This window comes from Pseudopodoces humilis, chromosome 2 (assembly GCF_049639895.1).
Source record: "Pseudopodoces humilis isolate 2021_Gansu_Grassland_sample_001 chromosome 2, ASM4963989v1, whole genome shotgun sequence".
In the NCBI taxonomy this organism is placed as follows: Eukaryota; Metazoa; Chordata; class Aves; order Passeriformes; family Paridae; genus Pseudopodoces; species Pseudopodoces humilis.
Window position 1 is genome coordinate 400443 of NC_142201.1, and position 21743 is coordinate 422185.

Consider the following 21743-nt stretch of genomic DNA (forward strand, 5'->3'; position numbering starts at 1 on the left):
TGCCCCCAAGGAATTTGCAGCGCAGTTATTTTTGGAGGCCCTGCAGAAGTGTGGCAGCCCGGGTGATTGAGCTGCTGCCTCTGCCCTCGGAGCGGCCCCAGCGCCGGGGCTCGCAGGGATCCTCCCGAGCGGCTCTTTCCGCTGCCTTCGGGTCGCTGTGGGCCGTGTTGTGGGTACTGCTGCCTTCCCAAAGCCGCGAGGGATTCACGAGGGGCTGTCGGAGCCCCAGGCGAGCGGGGATGGATGTGCTCGGGAGGGATTCCCGGCCCCGCTCAGTGTCCCCGGCCGGAGCAGCCGGGCCGGTCCCTCCGTGCCCTCTGCTGCCTCCGGCTCTCCTCTCAGCTCTCTCGGCCATTTGGTTTTGAGCTCTTGGAGCTGCTGCTCCCGGTTCACGGCAGGGAATGTCCCCAGCCGGCACAGGAGACGCTTTTTGGTGTTTGCCCTGGAAGCAGAAGGTGCTGGCTGCTCGCTTTGAGGCAGAGGTGAGTGCTGGACGCGGTTCTGAAACTGAAAGTGCTCGGTTTTGACATTTTCTAACGTGCAAAGGTGCTTTTCTTTCCTTTGGTTTTTTTTTTTTTTTTAATTCTTTAATTAGGATGGCAGGATTTTAGTGATAAAGTGTCAGCACCGGGGAAGTTTTTCAGACGATGCAGGGAAGCGTTTGCAGAGAAGCCTGAGCTGCAGCACTTCTTGGGCTGCTGAGATTCCTCTGCACACTCAGGGGATGCATCAGCAGCTTTTGAAGAGGATTAGTGAATGATCCCGATTCCTGGGATATATTTTTAAGCAAGAATTTGAAAGGAGTGGGTTTATCCATGCAGGAAAATCAGAGTTGGTGACTGAACCCCGGGGAAAACCAGATTTTCTCCTGGCTTTGACTCACTCAGAGGCGAATTGAGGCCTTAAACTTTGATCTGTAATCTTTTCCTGCCGGGATCAGGTTGAAGTTTGGCTGCACTCGCAGCCCAGGAGCCGTTTCACAAGGTTTGGAGCCCAGCCCCGGCAGGAGTTTGCCCTTGCCCAGCGGGATTTGGGATCGTGTGCCCAAATGCTCACCGCATTGTCTGCACCCGCCCTGGTTATTTTCAGCCCCAATTTGTCAGGGTGCAGCCCTCCCCGGACCTTTTCACACCCGCTAAAAGGGGGCAAACGAGGCTCCTGGGGACAAACTGGACTTTCTGGGATTTTTTTCCCCCTCTTTCTGCTCATTTGCTGTAATCTGGCTGTTGCCCGAGTCAGCCAGGTTTTGGTCTTCTTTCTGGTCCTTATCAGAACATCCTTTGGTGTTGTGGCCAATATTTTACACAAAGTTTATGTGGACCATCAAAAATGTGACCCATTGGGTCAAAGTGTTAACTTTCATCTCATTTAAAGTACTCATCTTGCTCAGTTGGCTCTTCCTCCTTAAATCACATCACCTGGAACCAGTCTGTGGGATTTAGGGTTATTTTTATTTTAACTGTTTGCCCTCTGTGCAGCCCAGCAGAGGTGGGCTCTTGTTTGTAGGAGATCCAGGGAAAGCTGGCTGTGGAGAGGCAGGCTTTGGATGACTGGGGTTCATCCCTGGTTCCCTTAATGGTGACAGCTTTTACCTGCAGGTGCAGAGCTGCCCCATCTCCTGCAGTCATGTGGAAATGGTGCAAGTCTGCATTGCCCTGGGCCTTATTTCATTGTGTATGGAATTCCTTCCTGGGGTCTGGCATTCACGGGGGCCCGGGGCCTCTGTGGGTCCCTGTCCTGGCATCCTTGAGGCAGATCAGGGATCCTGGTGTGGCTTTTCCCTCTTCCCTGCAGCAGTTCAGAGGTGGGCTGTGAATTGTGTGTTGGGATTGAGGATTTTTCAGAGGTGGGCTGTGAATTGTGTTGGGATTGAGGATTTTTCAGAGGTGAGCTGTGAATTGTGTTGGGATTGAGGATTTTTCAGAGGTGGGCTGTGAATTGTGTGTTGGGATTGAGGATTTTTCAGAGGTGGGCTGTGAATTGTGTGTTGGGATTGAGGATTTTTCAGAGGTGGGCTGTGAATTGTGTGTTGGGATTGAGGATTTTTCAGAGGTGGGCTGTGAATTGTGTTGGGACTGAGGATTTTTCAGAGGTGGGCTGTGAATTGTGTGTTGGGATTGAGGATTTTTCAGAGGTGGGCTGTGAATTGTGTGTTGGGATTGAGGCATTTTGGGTGATATGGAGCTCGTGGCTCAGGGTGTGCCGAGGGCTGCCTCAGGTCTGGCAGCTTTTCCTCTTTCCACAGCAGCTCCTGTCTCTTCCTGTCTCCTTCTGCCCGGTCTCCTGCTTCCCTGTCTTCATTCCTTGCTCACAGCATTTCTTGAGTCATCTTTGCTGTTATCCCAGCGGTTTACAAGACAAGTTCAAAAAGCATGCTGAGAGTGTCTGGAGGGCTGTGCCCATCTCCGTGTGCCTGGAGCACCCTGAGCTGCCCTAAAACCCAGGGAAGCTGCTGGGGACACAGTCGGGGTGAGGAGGGGGGACTGCAGCCTGTCACTGATTCCAGAGGGGGAGAACAGAATTCCTGGGTGAGGAGGCTGTGCCCAAGCCCTGTCTGTCCCTGCCATCCCAAGGCCCAGGGCTTCCTTGGAAGTGAATCCTTTGCTGCAAAATCTCTGCCTTGGGAAGCGATGGCATTGGGCTTGAAACCTGCACTGAGAGCTTTTGGCATCTGAGCAGGACGTGGTGGCTCATCCTGCAGTTGGGAACAGCTGGGTCTCCGTCCTTCCAGACCTACTGTGCTCTCCTTGCTTGGATAAAATGCCTTTTTAAGGAGATTTTGCTGCGAAATTATTTCCTTGGAGGGGTGCACGTTCACTGAGTAGAAGTTGCACCTGTGAGTAGCAGCTTTGGGTTGGGTGAGGGAGACAAAGCAGTTGTGAGAATTCCTGGAGAACTCTGCCAGGAAAAAGTCCATGTTCTTCCCCAGCTCAGCTGGAAGCCCCAGTGGATTGCACAGCCTTGGCTTCCTTCAGAAATGAAACTCATCTCGAGGAATTGCCATTCTGTGAGGTGGAAAATTTGTGTTTTGGCAGCAAACTGGCCCCATGTGGAGGAGGAGGAGGAGCAGGGCTGGCTGGGCAGCACTGGGGCTGCTGGGGAGCTCCTGGCTCCCTCCAGCTCATTCCCTTCTCTGCTTGGCCCAGAAACTTGGAGTAATGCTCAGCTGGATCAGAGAGAGGATCTTAATTTAATTTCTTGTTATAGTGATTTATTTACTGCCTTGGAAAGCAGCTGTCTCCGTGTCTCCTGTGCCCCTCGGGTGGTCCCTTCCCACAGGGGGATCAGGGGGAGCTGCTGGGACACTGCTGGGCTGGGGGAGCTGCATCTGCTGCTCCAAACCAGCCCCTGGGGCTTGGCCTTCCTTCCCCACGGTGGGGCAGGGATACACATCCATGGGAAGTGCAAGGCAGCAATCCTTCAGCCTTTTCCATCCTTTGCTCTCAGGAGGGGATGGAGCAGTAAATGTGTGAAGAAGGAGCTGACATCCCTTGTGGTGCAGCTGCAGGGTCTGGGATCCTTTTGTGGTCCTGGAGCGGAGCCTCATCCCAGGAGGAGTGGGAAGGAAAAGCACTTTGTGTTTCTCTGGCCTGCTCAGGTGGTGTTTGGCTTGTGGGCTGCCTGGGCGTGTTGTACATCACAATTCCCTGTGAGAGCTCTCTGCTCCTCTGGGCAGGGGCTGGAGGGATGGGTGAGTGTCTGGGGACAGCCCAGGGGAGTGGAGGCGTCCCCCAGGGAGGTGCAGTTCATCTTCTGCCTGGGGTGTGGGGAGGGAAGGCAGCTAAAAGCCAAATGCCATCCTGGTGTTTAGGGGCTGCCCAGGGAGCTTTGCAGTGCCCATCCCTGGAGGTGCCCAAGGAAGGGCTGGACGTGGCACTCAGGGCTCTGGGCTGGGGACAAGGTGGGCATCGGGCACAGCTGGGACTCCCTGGGCTGCGAGTGCTTTTCCAGCACCAGGATCCTGGGATTTGGTCATTTGTTAGTAAAAAATCCCTTTCTGTGGGCAGGTGGCTGAAAAGCAGCATTTTTCCCGGAGGTTACCCCTCTCCTGCTGTTTGTCCCACTTGGAGGCTGAGCTGGTGGAAAAGGTTCTGGCACTGGCTCCTGTCCCTGGTGGTTTCAAGCCCAGGGGCAGTGCCAGGCCTGGACACCCTTCGGTGCTGGACCGTGCCCAGCCTGGCATCCTGCTCCCAGAACCCTGATTGCACAAACTTATTAGAGTTAAGAAAGCTGTTTCCTTCATTAGTTAGCTTTGCTTTAAATCCAGAGAGGGAGAAATAAACTCCTGAGAGGTGGAGCAGTCAGGGGGGTTGGGGCTCTCCCTGGGCAGCTCTGGGATTCCCACTGGAAAGGCCCTTTGAGACCAGGGAGCCTCCTGTTCCTGCCTGGTCCAGCTGTGGGGAACTGGAGGGGCAGGAATGTGCTGGAAACAGGAGATGGGAGCTTCACTGCTCTTGGGTGAAGGTCTGGGGATCCCCCTGGCCCAGCTGGAGAAGGAGGTTCCATCACTGCTCCCTGTGTCAAGTGCTCCTGGGGAGAAACCCTTCCCCAGGAGGGTGGGCAGGGGCTGGGATGGAATTGCCAGAGCAGCTGGGGCTGCCCCTGGATCCCTGGCAGTGCCCAAGGCCAGGCTGGACATTGGGAGCTCCTGGGACAGTGGGAGGTGGCCCTGCCATGGATGGGGTGGGATTTAAGGTGCCTCCAAGCCCAAACCAGCGTGGGATGCTGTGAATAATGGGGGTTTTAGCCTCTTTTCTGTCTTCTCCCTGTTCCAGGTGCATCCCTGGGACCTGCTGCTCCCCTCTTTGCTGCTGGGATTTTTTGGGGCTGTTTTCTGTGGAGGCAGCGCTGTCATGCTGAGTTGTCTGCTCTGCTCCCACGGCTGATCCAAGCTGGGCTCTCTGGACCACTTTAATTTTCCCTCACCCTTGTTTCCCCAGCCCCTGCAGCCGTGCCTGATTAATTCTCTGGCACCTCCAGAGCTGTGGTTCAGTTTTAGGAGCTGGTGCTGGCAGGGAGGAAGAACTCTTTAATTAAAGCCAGTGCTCTCTCAGTGCTGCAGCACATGGGAGCCTTGAGGAGCTCCTGCCTCAAGCTGTGCCTGTGCCAGGGCCTCGCCACTCCCAGGGAACAATTCCTGCCCAAGATCCCAAGATCCAGCCCTGCCCTCTGCCACTGGCAGCCATTCCCTGGCTCCTGGCCCTGCAGCCCTTGGCCCCAGTCCCTCTCCAGCTCTCCTGGAGCCCCTTCAGGCCCTGCAAGGGGCTCTGAGCTCTCTGCAATAATCCTAATAATACAATTAATGATAAGGAGTGTGGCAGGACTGTGCCCAGGAGCTTTTCCTGGCAGTCCTGGCCGAAGCTCCGGGCTCTGCAATCGATGGAAAACCTTCCAAGGAGCATGAGGAAGGCATTGGGAGCTGCACGTGGTTCTGTCCCTGGGCTGTCCCTGCCTGCTTGTTTCCCCTCCATGAAATAGTACCGGGATGCTTGTTTGTTTGGATTATGGACCTATTTTTAAGTAACCCATTTTTTCCACTTTGGAAAATGCATTAACTCACTGTGTGTCACGGGCATCTGTAGAGTTGGACTTTGGGAACCACCAAGTGCTCCTTGGCAGTGTCTCACCAGCCTGGGTGGCTGCCCCTGGCACACACACACACACACACACACACACATATATATATTTATCATGCATGTTTTTATCTACACCTTGCTGAGTTTGCTGTAAGAGACATTTGCAGGATCCACAGAGACACTTCCTTGGAAGTGCACCTTGTCCCACCAAGGGGCTCTGCACGTTCTCAGCTCCACCATCCCTTCACCTCCGCTGGGGTTTGGAAATTGCTGATCCCAGCAGCTCCCAGAAAGTGAACACAGCAGCAGTGCAGTGCAAACGGGGATGTTTGGTAACACACACACACGTTTTTGCAGGGTAAGACACTATTTTTGTAGCCCAGCGTTTGTTTTTCCCTGAAGGACGGAGTTTTAAGGTCAGTTTAATTCTCTGCAGGTCTGGAGCTCTGGTGCTGTAAATTTGGCATTTCTGGGGGGGTAAAACCACAGCAAACAGGAGAACTCGGGGAATGTTCCTCTCTGAGCTGCAAAGGAACAGCTTGCTGCTTGGAACAGCCTGCCCCTTCCTAGGCAAGGGAGGCTTTGGATTGCAGGAAAGGGAAGAATAATTCAGGATTAAAGCTGCTAAGCAATGCGTGTGTTTAGATCTGTAAGAGTGCCAGGACATAATTAATGGGTGAGTAAGCCAAAGGGAAAAAAAGTGATTTTTTAACTGGATGGTGATGGATGGAGGATAAAAACTAATTTTTGGGGGGGACAGAAATAATTCTGGAAGTATTGTGCTGCAAGCAGCTGCTGTTGTTGAGGGTGCCTGGGTGGGTTTGTTTTGGCAGCTTGGCAGCTGGAAGGCAAAACTCCAGGTCTGGCACCTTGTGCTTGTCTCAGAGCAGCTCCAGGACTGCAGGAGAGATGAGACCTCCAGGCCAGGCAGGCTGTGCAAGGGTTATTCCCTCTTAATCCCCTGGGTGTAATTCCCACTGCTGGGGCTGAGCTCATGGGATGCTGCTGAGGGAAATGATCCCATCTCAGGGGGGCAGATCCCCCTGGAGCTTCCCAGGTTGGCATTTGTGGAACTGGATCCGAGGCCAGGGGTGAAATGGCTCATGAAAGGTCCCAAAGCTCGGAGTGTTTGGGGAAGGTGGCAGCAGCTCCTGGGATTTCACTGTGGGTCTGGCCTGTGAACTGCAGAGCTGAGATCTTTTCAAACCTGTGGAAGGGATGAGGAAGGAAGTTCTTGTCCGTGCCGTGCTGTGGGATGTGTGGATCCAGGTGACTGCCCTGGGGCTCAGGTCACCTTGTCCCAGCCAGGGCTGGGGCACAGACAGCAGCTGCTGGTGCTCCCTGGGGGTTTGGGGCTTGCATGGTGCCAGGCTGGGCAGAGCAGCCCCATCTCTGCTTTGTCCTGATACCCAGGCTCTCAGCTTCCCAGCTCCCTCCTGGAGCCCAGGCTGGCTCTGCTGCAGTGCTGGCAGGATGAAGAGGTTCCTCATCTTCATCAGGGAGTGGCACTCCTGCAGCCTGGCCTGCTGTGTCAGTGAATTAAGCTGTGTCCTGGAAGGCCTCTGGATGAAAGAGGATGTGCTCCCACAGTGTGAAACTGGTTTGGAGATGCTGATGGTTTAGTGGGAATGCTGATGGCAGCACACCTGGCAGAGGGATCTCCTGGTGGGGCAGTGCTGGGGCTGTCCTCCTCCCATCCCATCCCACCGTGGGTGCTTTCCCTGTCCCACCCAAGGCTGTCCCCAGCCCATCCCAAGCTCTGCTCCTCTCCTGGCCTCTGGTCCTGCTGCTCTCAGAGGTTTCTCATGGACCACACTGTTTCCTGGAGATTTGCACTCTGGGTGTGGAGATAAACAGGTTTTCCTGTTTGTTTCATTTGCTGTATCTTTAGCAAAAAAAGAGGGTGGAAAGGGATTTTTGGGGGCATCCAGTGCTGTTCTCCTGCACTGCAGGATGATTCCTAGAGAAGCTTTCCTGACATCAACTGGTGTGAGAAGTGGGGGTTGCTGGTTATTTTTTCTCTCATATTTTATTTTTCCTCATGGGAAAGCAGAAAAAATGTTTCATGCTTCAAAGGGTGAGGCTCAGCCCTTGGAGTTTGTCATGTTGGAGCAGGAGCCTTAATGGGAATGTCTGGCATTCCTGTGCCATCCTGGAGATGGGTATCTTCAAAGGTTTGCTGGATGGGGCAGTGCTCTCCCTGCCACCCCTCCCTTCCCACGGGCTGGCCTGGGGCATGCTCCTTTGGCACTGACCCCTCTGGAGCTGGGGCAGGAGAGAGCTCGAGGCTGGAAAGAGCTCCAGGCAAGGGCAGGACAGAGCTCAGGGCAGGACAGAGCTCAGGGCAGGACAGAGCTCAGGGCAGGGCAGAGCTCAGGACAGGGCAGAGCTCAGGGCAGGACAGAGCTCAGGGCAGGACAGAGCTCAGGGCAGGACAGAGCTCAGGGCAGGACAGAGCTCAGGGCAGGACAGAGCTCAGGGCAGGGCAGAGCTCAGGACAGAGCTCAGGACAGAGCTCAGGGCAGGACAGAGCTCAGGACAGAGCTCAGGGCAGAGCTCAGGGCAGGACAGAGCTCAGGGCAGGACAGAGCTCAGGGCAGGGCAGAGCTCAGGACAGAGCTCAGGGCAGGGCAGAGCTCAGGGCAGGGCAGAGCTCAGGGCAGGGCAGAGCTCAGGGCAGAGCTCAGGGCAGAGCTCAGGGCAGAGCTCAGGGCAGAGCTCAGGGCAGAGCTCAGGGCAGAGCTCAGGGCAGAGCTCAGGGCAGAGCTCAGGGCAGAGCTCAGGGCAGAGCTCAGGGCAGAGCTCAGGGCAGAGCTCAGGGCAGGGCAGAGCTCAGGGCAGAGCTCAGGGCAGGGCAGAGCTCAGGGCAGGACAGAGCTCAGGGCAGGACAGAGCTCAGGACAGAGCTCAGGGCAGGACAGAGCTCAGGACAGAGCTCAGGGCAGGACAGAGCTCAGGACAGAGCTCAGGGCAGGACAGAGCTCAGGACAGAGCTCAGGGCAGGACAGAGCTCAGGGCAGAGCTCAGGACAGAGCTCAGGGCAGGACAGAGCTCAGGACAGAGCTCAGGACAGAGCTCAGGGCAGGGCAGAGCTCAGGGCAGAGCTCAGGGCAGAGCTCAGGGCAGAGCTCAGGACAGAGCTCAGGACAGAGCTCAGGGCAGAGCTCAGGACAGAGCTCAGGACAGAGCTCAGGGCAGGACAGAGCTCAGGACAGAGCTCAGGGCAGAGCTCAGGGCAGGGCAGAGCTCAGGACAGAGCTCAGGGCAGGACAGAGCTCAGGACAGAGCTCAGGACAGAGCTCAGGGCAGAGCTCAGGGCAGAGCTCAGGGCAGAGCTCAGGGCAGAGCTCAGGGCAGAGCTCAGGGCAGAGCTCAGGGCAGGGCAGAGCTCAGGGCAGGGCAGAGCTCAGGGCAGGACAGAGCTCAGGGCAGGACAGAGCTCAGGGCAGAGCTCAGGGCAGAGCTCAGGGCAGGACAGAGCTCAGGGCAGAGCTCAGGGCAGAGCTCAGGGCAGAGCTCAGGGCAGAGCTCAGGGCAGGACAGAGCTCAGGGCAGAGCTCAGGGCAGGGCAGAGCTCAGGGCAGGGCAGAGCTCAGGGCAGGGCAGAGCTCAGGGCAGGACAGAGCTCAGGGCAGGACAGAGCTCAGGACAGAGCTCAGGGCAGGGCAGAGCTCAGGACAGAGCTCAGGACAGAGCTCAGGAAGGGACAGAGCTCTGCTCCCTGCTGGCCAGAGTCTCCTGCTTTGGAGAACTTGTCCAGCTGGTTTGTTTTCCATCCCAGGGCTATTTTCAGCTGCTCAGCCTAACAAGGTGAAATGGCTGAGATGCTTTCCTGCTCCCTGGGACTCTGCTGGGAGGAGGTATCCCTCTATCCCACTGTCCTGCTGTCCCACCCTCCCAGCTCACCCCAGCCAGGATCTCTGCAGGACCTTTGGCTCTTTCCTGTGTTGGGTTTTGGGCTCTGCACAGGCACCCTGAGCACAGGGAGCCGCAAATCCCAGCACTGGGATGGCCTGGTGCCCTCCCAAGAGCTGGGGCAGGATCCAGGACAAAGCCGAGCTCTGCGTGGGAGGAGCAGCAGGACAGCCAGGGATCAGCACAGGGCTGTGGGATGTGCAGATTTGGGTCCTGAGGAGCAGCAGGACAGCCAGGGATCAGCACAGGGCTGTGGGATGTGCAGATTTGGGTCCTGAGGAGCAGCAGGACAGCCAGGGATCAGCACAGGGCTGTGGGATGTGCAGATTTGGGTCCTGAGGAGCAGCAGGACAGCCAGGGATCAGCACAGGGCTGTGGGACGTGCAGATTTGGGTCCTGCCAAGAGCCTTGGAACTGGGCTTCCAACCTCCAGCTGGAGGTTGTCTGAGTTGTAGGAAAAGGGGACATTTCACCCCACCTCCTCCCTTTTCCCACTGACAATGTGTAATGGGTTCGTTCTCGTGGTTCTTTTGGGGCTGGGAGAAACCCCAGCTGCTGCTCATTTGGGGAACAGGAACTGTTAAACAGTCTTGCTCTGTGGTTCAGGCTCAGGTGGCTTCTTCAGCGTCTGCCAAGCACCTGTGCTGGGAATGTCACTTGCAGCTCCTCGGGGTTCCTCACGGGCTCGGGATGTTTAGGCTCGTGGTGCTGTGGGATCCCAGAGCAGGATTAAAGTGCTGAGATCTCCCTGCAGTGCAGGAGGATCACCTGGCAGAGCAGGGACTCCAGACCCTCTCCAAGGGCAGCGTGGCACATCCAGCATTCCTGGGAAGGCTGGGGCTTCACTGACACCTGCCCTGGCTCTGGGAGTAACTCGAGCACCTTCTGTCCTAAAGAAACAAGGGAATTTGTGCTGGAAAGGAGGGAAGAGGCTTTGGTGTTCAGTAGAGCCTTTGTTGTGAGCGTTGGTGGAAGTGCTGGTGAAGGCTTTGGTGCGCTGGGTGAGAAAGGGCTGGGTTTGCTGGAGAGGATCATGGAATTCTTTAGGTTGGAAAAGCCCTTGCCGAGTTTAACTGAGCCCTGTCCCCAGGTGCCACATCCACAGGGCTGTTAAATCCCTCCAGGGATGTGATTCCAGCCCTGCCCTGGCAGCCTGGGCCGCTTGTGATCGGTTTGGACGAGGGTTTGCAGGGAAGTTCCTGTTTGCAGCCGAGGAGGGAGGAAAGCTCGTGGCTCCTTTTCCCCTTTTCCCCTTTTTGCTGCTGCTGGAACGAATACTGTCTGCCTGGAGGGTATAGAGTGTTTTTTTCCTGAATAATGAGGTATTAAAAAAGATCCAGAGGAGTCTGGGCTTGTCTTCCTGAGTCACCTGAGTGTTTGTGTTGGGATTTGGCAGGGAGCTTCCCTGGTAGCCAGAGTTATCCCCTTGGTAAACACAGCTCTGCAGCGTGGCTGTGGCTGGTGCTGAGTGCTGAGCCAGCCCAGCACAACACAAATAACACAGAATTTCACACTCTGACAGGGTTTGTGCAGCCCAACTACCCAAGTGTTGCTGCTCAGACCCTGGGGCTGCTGCTCCTCCGGTCCTGGAAGAGCTGCAAGGAATTAGCCCCAAATAAATGGTCAGATTTGGGGGACTGCAGAGCTCTTTGCAGATGGTTGGGTTTGCTGGTGCCTCCTTGGCTCTGGGAGTGGACAGGGGTTAGGAGAGATTTATCTGTGGCCTGACTGTGGCTAAACTTAGTCCTGTGTGTTCTGGCTGGGGGGGAAATGCTGCAGAGGTGACACGTCTGCTCTTGGGAGAGAAATAGCAGCAGTGCAGCCAGTGCTGTGTCCTGTGCTGCTGCTGGTCAGGAGAGCGGATAGAGAGAAACTCAGCTTCCTTTTTTGGGGGTTTCCTTCAGACCAGCTGATGTAGCCTGAAAATATAAGACTGAAAAAGTAACATTGATTTTTCCCTATAAATGCTTTTTTTCCTCCAAGTGAATTTGCCAAAACTGTGGGCAAATAAAGATTTTCCAGCCAGGTGATCTGGGAGTAGGATTGGCTGGCATGGGCTCTGCTCTCCTCCAGCAGGGAAAGCAGCTCCAGCCCCAGAGCCCCTGCCCTGGGCTGACCCCACAGCAGAGCTGCTCCAGCTTGGGGGTCCCGGCACAGGGAGCACCTGGAGCTGCTGGGGAGAGCCCAGGGGAGCCACGGAGCTGCTCCAGGGCTGGAGAGGGACTGGGGCCAAGGGCTGCAGGGCCAGGAGCCAGGGAATGGCTGCCAGTGGCAGAGGGCAGGGCTGGATGGGATCTGGGGCAGGAAATAAGTCCAGGCCACTTTCTGTGATCTAAAGCACATGAGGCAGCCCCAGCCCTCTGGAAGCTGTGCTGCTCTCTAATGGAGCTGTGCTAAGGCACATCCTGTGTTCCCCAGCAGCCACGGGCACTGCACTGCATTCCCGGCTTGTTCCAACAACTTCTGAGCTGCTGCTGCCCACAGCTGGAGCTTTCTGCTCCATGGTCTGTGTGCTCCACACAGCTGGAGCTCTCGGTTCTGTGTGCTCCACACAGCTGGAGCTCTCTGCTCCATGGTCTGTGTGCTCCACACAGCTGGAGCTCTCTGCTCCATGGTCTGTGTGCTCCACACAGCTGGAGCTTTCTGCTCCATGCTCTGTGTGCTCCACACAGCTGGAGCTTTCTGCTCCATGCTCTGTGTGCTCCACACAGCTGGAGCTTTCTGCTCCATGCTCTGTGTGCTCCACACAGCTGGAGCTCTCTGCTCTGTGTGTGCTCCACACAGCTGGAGCTCTCTGCTCTGTGTGTGCTCCACACAGCTGGAGCTCTCTGCTCTCTGCTCTGTGTGCTCCACACAGCTGGAGCTCTCTGCTCTGTGTGTGCTCCACACAGCTGGAGCTCTCTGCTCTCTGCTCTGTGTGTGCTCCACACAGCTGGAGCTCTCTGCTCCATGGTCTGTGTGCTCCACACAGCTGGAGCTCTCTGCTCTCTGCTCTGTGTGCTCCACACAGCTGGAGCTCTCTGCTCTGTGTGCTCCACACAGCTGGAGCTCTCTGCTCTGTGTGCTCCACACAGCTGGAGCTCTCTGCTCTGTGTGCTCCACACAGCTGGAGCTCTCTGCTCTCTGTTCTGTGTGCTCCACACAGCTGGAGCTCTCTGCTCCATGGTCTGTGTGCTCCACACAGCTGGAGCTCTCTGCTCTCTGTTCTGTGTGCTCCACACAGCTGGAGCTCTCTGTTCTGTGTGCTCCACACAGCTGGAGCTCTCTGCTCCATGGTCTGTGTGCTCCACACAGCTGGAGCTCTCTGCTCTGTGTGTGCTCCACACAGCTGGAGCTCTCGGTTCTGTGTGCTCCACACAGCTGGAGCTCTCGGTTCTGTGTGCTCCACACAGCTGGAGCTCTCTGCTCCATGGTCTGTGTGCTCCACACAGCTGGAGCTCTCTGCTCCATGGTCTGTGTGCTCCACACAGCTGGAGCTCTCTGCTCCATGGTCTGTGTGCTCCACACAGCTGGAGCTCTCTGCTCTCTGCTCTGTGTGCTCCACACAGCTGGAGCTCTGTGCTCTGTGTGCTCCACACAGCTGGAGCTCTCTGCTCTCTGCTCTGTGTGCTCCACACAGCTGGAGCTCTCTGCTCTGTGTGCTCCACACAGCTGGAGCTCTGTGCTCTCTGCTCTGTGTGCTCCACACAGCTGGAGCTCTCTGCTCTCTGCTCTGTGTGCTCCACACAGCTGGAGCTCTCTGCTCTGTGTGCTCCACACAGCTGGAGCTCTCTGCTCTGTGTTCTGTGTGCTCCACACAGCTGGAGCTCTCTGCTCTGTGTGTGCTCCACACAGCTGGAGCTCTCTGCTCTCTGCTCTGTGTGCTCCACACAGCTGGAGCTCTCTGCTCCATGCTCTGTGTGTGCTCCACACTCCGAGTGCTTTGCTCAGGGGTTGTAGTTCCAGGAGAGCTCCTAGTGAGAGCTGTTGTTCCAGGGGCACTGCTCCTCCAGGGAATATTCCCCGTGCAGCATGCCCAGCTGTCAGGGTGTGAACAGGGAGTGGGATCCTGCTCCCAGAGCCCCTCTCCATGGCACTGAGTCCCCTCTGAGCACACACAGCCCTTCCTCTCCTGTTTGTGATCAGTCCCGAGCCAGGCCTGGAGCTGTGCTGTGAATGGCTCCAGGGGCTCCCACCTTCTGCCTCCGTGTGCCTGTGGGATTTATGGAGCGCTGGGGAAGGTGCCTGAGGAATTTATTTGTTTGCCCTTGGAGTGCTGCTCCAAGCACTGCCCGTGCTGTGGATTCCTGCCGGGGCCACCGGCTCTGGGACCACAGCCTCTCCATTCCCTTCCCAGTGATTTATCCCTCACTGAAACCCAGGGGGGCATTTTCTCTCCGAGTTGCTGGGTGTGGGAAGGCTCTGTTTGTTCAGCTCCAGTGAGGACGGGGTCAGACCCAGCCCCGCTCACCTGGCTCTGTGCCCGGGGTGCTCTGAATGTTCCAAAATCCGTTCCCTCCTGGGCGCTGGGGATTTCGGGGACAGGGATTGTGGGGCTCTGGGAAAGCAGCAGCAGGGTGGGATCTGGGCCTGCAGTGACTGTGGGGCAGGTGGCAGTGGCAGCTGGACCCCCACCCCACAGCCCTGGGGGCACTTGGGGCAGTAAAAGGTGCGTGTGCAGGTAGATGGTACAAGGGACAGAGGGCAGGGATGGGTTAGGAATTCCTGGGCAGGAATTGTTCCCTGGCACAGGAATTCCCAGAGCAGCTGGGGCTGCCCCTGGATCCCTGGCAGTGCCCAAGGCCAGGCTGGACATTGGGAGCTCCTGGGACAGAGGGAGGTGTCCCTGCCATGGCAGGGGTGGCACTGGGTGGGCTCTGAGGAGGTCCCTTCCAACCCAAATCATTCTGGGATTCCGTGGCTGGGCTGTCATAGCCTGACTCCTGGTGCCTGGGCTTTGGAAAACTGCCCCTTTCCTGCCTCAGCTTCCCCTGAAACCAACTCCTCTCCGCACAGGGCTCAGAACAAGGGCACATCCCAAGCCCCAGCTGCCTGGGGGGAGCCGCAGCTAAATCATGGTTTAGGGATGGTGGGGGAAAGGTGAGCTGCCCTTCTGAGGGTAACCCCAGACCTGCTCAAATCTGAGGATTTTCTGGCTGTTCCACACTCCGTGTTCCCAGGTGACTCTGGGCAGTCTCAGGGAGGTTTAGGCTGGGCTTAGCACAGGCAGTGGAGCAGCAGCTGTGGGGTGGCACTGGAGCTGGGCTCAGGAAAGGTTTGGGGGTTTCCTCCCTTGGGTTTTTGCTTACACAACACCAGTTTAAAGTGCTGAACTGCAACAGGGGTTGCATCATGGCAGAGCTCTTCCCTGTGTGCTGAGGATGAAGAGTGTATTGTCCAAAGAGTTCCCAGCTTGTCCTTTAAAGCCTCTTCATTACTGCAAAGGGCCTGGAGGATTTTGGAAGGTCCATGTTCAGGGAAAGAGCATCTGAGGTTTGGGATCACTCTAAAATTCCTGCTGAAGCACAAGTGGCCCTGTGTCTCCTGGTCCTCAGGGAAGCCAGGTGTGGGAGCTGCCTCTCCATGTGGATTTTTCAGGCCAAGGGTGAGGTTTCAGGAGCTGCTAAGCTGATGGAATCACCACTTGTCACTGGAAAGCATTCCCTCCTTCCCCCCTCCCCTCCTCCCTTCCTTCTCTCCTTCCCCCTTGGCAGCACAAGAGGGAACGGCCTCAGGCTGGGCCAGGGGAGGCTCAGGGTGGACAGCAGCAGGAATTTGCCCATGGAAAGGGAGCTCAGGCCTTGGCAGGGGCTGCCCAGGGAGCTTTGCAGTGCCCATCCCTGGAGGTGCCCAAGGAAGGGCTGGACGTGGCACTCAGGGCTCTGGGCTGGGGACAAGGTGGGCATCGGGCACAGCTGGGACTCCCTGGGCTGCGAGGGCTTTTCCAGCACCAGGGATTTTGGGATCCCCTTCTGGTTTTGGCAGCTCCTGCTGTCACCTCCTGGATTTCATGGCCTAGAGGTGACACATCATGTTTTGTGTCACTTTTTGCTGCCCCAGCATCATCATCCTGGGATGAGGAGCCTCAGGGTTCCAGTGCTGCTCTTGGTCTGTATCTGTTCTAGAAAGTTCATCTTTCCCTGATCACCCTCAGAAAACAGCCACTTTAAGAGAGGTGTTTTTTATCTGAGGGGTGAATCTCCTCCAAAAGTAGCATTTCCATCTTGCAGTGTAGCAAAGCATAAAATTCCCAATTTAATCCTGATTCCACAGTGACTCATTTCAAGACTTTCTTTTTAAATTGTTTTTTTAGTAACAACCTTTTCAGTGAGGCAGCTCCAGGCAGGCAGGGCTCGTTCATTGCTGGCATGGTGCTGCTCAGAGCTGGGGGGGCTTCTCATTTTCCCACTGGATTAAAAACCAGCAGCTCTCACTTTGGGGCAGAAGGTTTAGAATTTAGAATTCAGCCTTGTACCAGCACGTTTGGGATCATTGCTGTTCGCCCTTCCCATTCATGGATGAATTTTTCAGCTTGTGAGAGCGGCTGCAGCTGGCCCAGCAGGGATTTAGGTTGGCTTTTAGGGCAAGGCTCTTCTTTCCCCAGAGGCTGCTGGCACTGCCCAGGCTCCCCAGGGAATGGGCACGGCCCCGAGGCTGCCAGAGCTCCAGGAGCATCCAGGGATGCCCAGGCTGGGCTTGTTGGGGGGTCTGGGCAGGGCAGGGGGGCACTGGGGGATCCCTGGGGGTCCCTCCAGCTCAGGACATTCTGGGATCCTGTGATTCTCCTGGCCCTGATGTAACTCAAAGTGCTCATGTGTGGCTGGCAGGGAAGGGAAAATATTTTAAAACTGCTCTTTTCCTAATGTGAATGATCTTTGCTTGCTAGAACAGGCATTTATTTTCATTTGTGCCACTGGTGCTGCCCCTAAATTGCTGCTTTTCACACTCTGCCACCCCTGTGCTGCCTGGTGGCCCCTGGCACTGGCTGGGCATGGGGACATGAGGTACCTGGGGCTTGGGGTCATCTTTTACAGAAAAGATGTGTGGGGTTTTCTGAGAAGAGTCTTTTTCCTCCCCATGTCTGGAGGTCAGGATTCCCCTCGGAGCAGTGTGGCCACTCCAGCAGCCTGTCCTGCAGGGAGATCTCACTTTCCTCCTCATTTACCTCTAGGCCTGCCGTGTCCCTGACCTTGTCCCATGTGGGGTCTGGTAGCATTCCCTTGCTGAGGCTCTGCACAGGCAGTGCCTGGCACATCCAGGATCTTGTTCTTCTCCCAGGGTTCCTGGCTGTTTTGTGCCTGGAGCTGAACAGGTCTGGGAGCACCAAGAATAACAAAACTCAGCTTTTTTGTGGACTTGTGTTATTCACAAGCTCCTTCTTCCTCCTGCTCCTTTCCTCCCCCTTCTTCCCATCCCTTTCTGCTCCTCCGTGTGCTGGGATCCACATCTGGGATGGATGGGTCCTTCTGCCTTGGGTCCCCCTTGGCTGCTGTCCTGATCCTTGTGGGAAGGGAATTATACAGCAGGGTGGCTTTGCTGGAGTTCTGGGAAGTAGAGGATAACGGCATCACTGGGAAGGGTTTTTATTCCTGAAGAAGGTGATGCTTGCAGGCTGTTGTTGAGGTTGGATAGTTGAGGTTAGGGATTTCCTGTGGGATCAGCTGTAGGAATCTGGGGACAGGCAGGGCCTTGCCCTCTTGGAGTCCTGTTCTTCAGGGGAAGGGAAGGACTTTGCTGGGAAAGCCAGGAGCCGGCTGCAGCAGGGCCACGTCCCACAGCGTGGGTGGTTTGGGAGCAGCTCATTCCTTCTGGCTGTAGGAAAGGCAGATTGTGCAGTGTGTGCCATGGCCAAGGCAGAGGCTGTTGTCACCCTGTTTCCTGCTCCCCAGGGTTCCTGTGAACATGGAAATCATCAGCTCCTGCTGAGACACATGAGGGATAAATATGGCTAAAACTGGGAGAAGCTGTCCTTGTACGGCAGCGTGGGAATGGTGCCGCTTCCCTTGGGTTAATTATGCAGCAGAGTGTCTGGGAAGGGACCAGGGGAGTCCTCGGAGCCTGGGCTGCTGGGGAGGAGCAGGCACAGGCCAGGAAATGAGGGGAAGAGCCCTTCTGAAGGTTCATGTTCCTCCTGGGGCACTGGGCTCCCTCAGCTGTCCTGAGGAGACAGAACCGGGCTGTGAGGCTGCATTTGGGGTCAGCTCTGAGCTCTCCATCCCAGCCCTCCAGCTTGGAATGGACATGGAGCTGCAGGAACAAGTCCAGGGGAGGCCATGGAGATGCTCCAAGAGCTGGAGCCAGGCTGGGAGAGCTGGGGGTGCTCAGCTGGAGAGGAGAAGCTCCAGGGAGAGCTCAGAGCCCCTTGCAGGGCCTGGAGGGGCTCCAGGAGAGCTGGAGAGGGACTGGGGCCAAGGGCTGCAGGGCCAGGAGCCAGGGAATGGCTGCCAGTGCCAAGACCAGTTTGGATGGGGCTGGGAGCAGCTGGGACAATGGGAGGTGTCCCTGTCCATGGCAGGGATGGCACTGGGTGGGCTTTGAGGCCCCTCCCAGTATGAGCCTCTCTGCCATTCTGTGATTTCTCAATAAATTCTGATGGCAGGAGAGGAATTCTGTGCTTCTGTTACCTTGTCAGAGCTACCAGAACTTCGGCTTCTGTGTCTCAAGCTCTTCCTGCTCCAGCTCTCACAGAGCTCGTGCCCAGAGCTGGCCCTGGGGATCGCTGGCTTTGGGCAGGGGCTGCTGCAGGAATGGCTCTCCTGGCTCAGGGCTGGCGGGATGGAACAGCAGGAATCTTGTGCGGTTTTCTTTGACTTCTGCTAGGCTTTCTTTGGCGTCTTCAATTTCTCAGGCAGGGATGACTCACTCATCCATTATGTGGTTTCCTTACTTTCAGCAATTTCTCTTTCACTCAGTGATTACGAGTTTGGATCCCAGTGTGCGGCAGCTGGCGCGAGCGCCGTGGGCTGGGGCTGCCTGGAGTGCTGACTCACGGCTGGGACGGGGGCTCAGAGCACTTGGATTCCTTCCCACCCCTCCCTGGGAGTCTTTCAGAGTACACAGAACAGAAGCTGATGCCGCCCTTGCATCCCTGGAAGTGTCCGAAGCCACCCTGGATGGGGTTTGGAGCAGCCTGGGACAGTGGAAGGTGTCCCTGCCCTTGGTAAGGGGTGAGACTTGATGATCTTTGAGGTTCTTCCCAACCCAAACCATTTTGGGATTCTGTGAAAATCACTGGAAAACCGGTGTGGGCTGTGGGATAATCCTGTCCCTTTGCAAGGCAGGAATGTTGATCCTGGCTCCCTGAGAACTGGAGCAGGTGCCACAGGATTGTCCAGTGCCATGGATTCCACTGCCAGGGCTCTGCAGAGCATTCCCAACACATGGAATCACAGAATCCTACAGGGCTTTGAGCTGGGAGGAACCACAGAACTCATCTGCCATGGGCAGGACACCTTCCACTATCCCAGCTTGCTCCAAATCCCATCCTTGGACACTTCCAGGAATCCAGGGGCAGACACAGCTTCTCTGGGCCAAGGCCTGAGCACCCTCCCAGGGAAGAACTTCCCCCCAGTCTCCAGTCTAACGCTCCTCGTAGTTCAAAACCATTTCCCCGAGTCCTGCTCCTGTCTGCCCGTGTAAAAGTCCCTCTCCTGTCAGTTTTGGATGGCCCTGGCTGTGGCTGCACTTCCCATGACACAGTTTTGTTCCACACAGCGGGGCAGGAGTGTGTCAGCAGTCAGATTTCTGGGTTTATGGTTATGAAGTAACCCAATCTCCAGTTATTTCAGCTCCTCAGAACTTCCCTGCCCACGGGATATTTTGGCTTCTGCTGCTCCTCTGGAGAGGGCCCTGACGTGGCATTTTGGAGCTGTCCGTGGGCAGAGCCGCTGTGCCTGACAGGGTGGGACCAGAACAACCTCTGTTATCTTATTTGTTCAGCCCAGGAGAAATGTCCCACAGGCCTTGGCAGTCACAGAGCCCTCGGGAAGGAAATGGGTGAAGTTGGCACTTGGAGGCCGGAGCACCCAGGCCAGGGTTCCCAGATCTGCTCTGGGCAGGTTTGGGAGCCACAGGGAGGGTGGGGTCATTCCCAAAAACTGCTGGGCACGGGGTGGTTGGTCACAGATGGAGTGCATCATGTGTTGGGCAGCATGGGCACTGCCAGGATGGGCACGGATGGGATGGTGGCATGTGTCCCCACTCCAGCCTTGTTTTTTGGGGGTTGTGTGTTTGTTTTAAAGGGATGGAAAGAGCGAAGCACTTGAAGAAAAACAGGGTGACAAAGTTCTGGTGGGGGGGACTGGGTGGAAGGCAGGGATGAAAGGGCTGTGCTGCTGCTGTGGGGAAGAGGGAGGATGTTTGGAAGCAATGGGCTGACATTAAATCAGTAAATTAGTGCATCGAGAGGATGAAAGAGGCTGATTGCACTTGGTGATGAGAGGATTGACAGTAGTAAATAAATGCTGAGCGTGTACCAAGGAGAGAAGCCCATTTGGGGAGGGAATTTTAAGGTTTTAATTGAATGTAAGTTCGTGACTGTGCAGTAACCTCACTTTGCTGTTTAATTCTTTCCTGTGGCTGTGTTCAGCTGTGGTGGTGCCGGGAGGCTCCCTGGATCCCACAGGGCTTCCTCCTGCATCTGCCTGACCCTGTGTGGCTTTGCCATGCTGATCCTGTTTCCCTGGGCACTGTTATTAAGTGGTTTGTGAACATTTAGGGTTGGACCTTCCAGCAGAGACACCCGAGGTGCTTTTTTTGAAAGTCTCTCAGAGATCAAACAGTCCAACCTCTGCCTGGATTTACATTTTTCCTAGACTGAGTTGAGTACAAGGATTTGGGGTTTTGCATTGTGCAAGGTGCTCCCTTAGAGGAAAAAAGTCTCTTTGAACTCCTGCTGAAACTTTGTGGTCGTTGAAGGTTGGAGCAACCTGGGACTGGCTGGGGGTGGCACTGGATGGGCCTTAAGGTCCCTCCCAGCCCAAACCAGTGTGGAATTCCATGGAGTGGAAAACTGGCTGAGTGCACTGAATGCCTGTTGAACTGTTTCAGACCCTGCTGTCCCAAGGGGGATGGGACCACAGGAGCATGGGAATAATTCCCTGTTGAGCAGATATTTGAATGCTCTCTTCTGTGTTCTCTGAGCAAACTCCCTTCAGCTGCTGGGTTCTACATCCCAAAACTGCTGGGAGAATCAGTGTTGGGGTTTGCACACTGTAAGGGAGGTGGGAACATGGATGAGGTCCCTGTGGGTCATGGAGTCACAGGTTTGGGTTGGGAGGGACCAGGGACACCTCCCACTGTCCCAGGAGCTCCCAATGTCCAGCCTGGCCTTGGGCACTGCCAGGGATCCAGGGGCAGCCCCAGCTGCTCTGGCAATTCCATCCCAGCCCCTGCCCACCCTGCCAGGGAACAATTCCTGCCCCACATCCCATCCAGCCCTGCCCTCTGGGCTGCTGCCTGCCCAGAGCAAGACCTGGTGCCCTGGCTCTGCACCTCCCAGGGAAGGAGTTTGCCAGGGAAGGTAGGTCAAGGAATAGGAAAATGAGCAAAAACTAAAATCCCAATTCTGTTTGATGAATCCACATAATTTTTTGGAAAAATGGATTCATATGTGAATTTTGCATGTGCTTGTGGCTGAGTGTGGCACGTTAGACCTGTAGTTCTCTCTGTAGTAAACAAGCTGAACAGTGTCAGCTTGAACTATAAAAACACTTTGAGTCCTTTCCTGACAGTGGGAATGGCTGGATACTCTCACAGCTCCATCAGGCTCTGATGTTTGGGAATCAGAGCTGGAAACACAGGATTATTACTGTGCCCTTTTGCCCTTGCTCTCTGTGCTGCTGCTCTGCAGCCTTGCAAGATGTCAGGGCTCCCAGGACTCCCCTTGCTATTCCAGAGGGAATGGAAATCTCTGGATACATCCCTCACAGTTTAATGCCTTCGTTAAAATTCCTGAAGTTGTCCTTGGTGTTTTTTAATTGAAACCCAGAGTTCCATGGGAGGAACCCTGAGCACGGAAGTTCAACTGAGCCCTTGTTTACACGGGTGAAATATGTAAACAGTTCTTTTTCCCCAAATATAGGGCTTTTTTCCTTGGCTGCCCTCCCGGTGTTTATAAAAGCCAGTTATGTAAATGACAATTGTAATAATTAAGCTGCTGTTTAGGGCTGTCCCCACGCCTGCTGCAGGGGCCGAGCTGCTGTTAACGAGTTTGGGGTGTTATTGAGGATAATGGGAGCTCACAGAAGGAAACCAAGGGAAATTAAACAAACA

The 21743-nt window shown here is 55.8% G+C and overlaps 1 protein-coding gene across 9 annotated transcripts in view; it reads left to right on the forward strand.

Moving 5' to 3' along the window:
* Window positions 1-21743, forward strand: part of STIM1 (stromal interaction molecule 1) — a 71082-nt gene that overhangs the window by 1615 nt on the left and 47724 nt on the right. For 2 of the 9 annotated variants that reach the window (XM_088051302.1, XM_014255708.2), the window contains exon 1: window positions 167-482. The exons of the other annotated variants lie outside the window; for them this stretch is intronic. The gene's annotated coding sequence lies outside the window, so the exon portion shown is untranslated. Of the gene's footprint in view, window positions 1-166; window positions 483-21743 lie in introns of those variants that run through there. 9 annotated transcript variants of the gene reach the window in all.